Genomic DNA, 1,268 nt, shown 5'->3' on the forward strand with positions numbered 1-1,268 from the left:
TTCTTAAATACTCTTAGACTTAGTAATTTGAGGATAGATGTTCTTGATGTGATGACTTCCAGATTTTGGGGATGATAAGTATTATACTTTAGAAGTTTATTTAATTGATTTCGTTAATGAGTTTTGGATCTTCCGCATTTTATTTACTATTCAAAATTTATATACTGGTAAACGTTGGGGTTTAGATTGTTGGTTCGCTCACCTAGTAAGATAAGTGTGGGTGCCACTCGCGGCTCGTTTTGGGTCGTGACATACTTGGGGACCAACAATGGTTCTCCAATGTCGGCCATGTCCAAGGTGTAGGCTCGAATTGTGATAAACTTGGTATCAGAGCAAATAGTTGAAGTATCCTAGGGTGTCAATGAAGTTGTGTCGGTATGATCTTATTTATGGTTGTGAGGGTCCCTTTATAAATAAGAAACTATATACGTTTAAGAAAACTTTTTATTTTTTTCATACTCTAAATCGTGCAATAGACCTGTGCCATAAGAAACTTACTCTAACTCATGTGTTTATAAAATTCAGTCAATTACGCCTCATACTCACGATTTGTTGGAAAGCAAAGTCAGATCTTTATCGATGAGTAACTCTCAATAAAAATCTTGAGAAAGTCATGAAACTGTAGAGGAGCTTGAGAGAAGCCTTTGATTGAGTTTAACTATTGAGATTTGAAAAAATGGACTCATTTCCATGTGAATCGTACGTTTGAGCTAAAAGTGAGATATACTCTCATCTCTAAACCTTGTTTCATTTGAGATCTTTATAAGGAGGTGTTGTGGAACTTGGGTAGTGTTTTCACCCAAAGAGATAGTATGTTATGAGGTTATAAACAATAGTAGTAAAAGTGCCCAGAGTTAGATGAAAACATGCAAATGTTCAATAATCTAAGGAAGGGAGATAGTGATGAGTCAAATGATATGCTTTTAGTCATGCACCCGGTAAAGTATAAATCATAAGTTCCTTTATGAGTAGACTAAGGAATAATAATGTTGTAGAGAGTTCGTGGATAGAATGTAGAGGGATAGGTACTAGTCAGGATGAGTTAGGTTATATTTTAACCAGAATAGAGTTGATGTCGATGTGTCATTGTGTTAGAGAAAACTAAATATATGTGTTAAATAAGAGAACAGAGCATTCATGAGGTGATAGACCCAAGTTAGACTTATGATTTTTGAAGGTAAAATTTCTCTAACAAATAGACATTTCACTATGTTCTTAACAACTATAGTTTATTCTTATTCTTATATATATATATATATATATATATA

The sequence above is a fragment of the Solanum pennellii genome, chromosome 7 (assembly GCF_001406875.1).
Source record: "Solanum pennellii chromosome 7, SPENNV200".
Taxonomy (NCBI): domain Eukaryota; kingdom Viridiplantae; phylum Streptophyta; class Magnoliopsida; order Solanales; family Solanaceae; genus Solanum; species Solanum pennellii.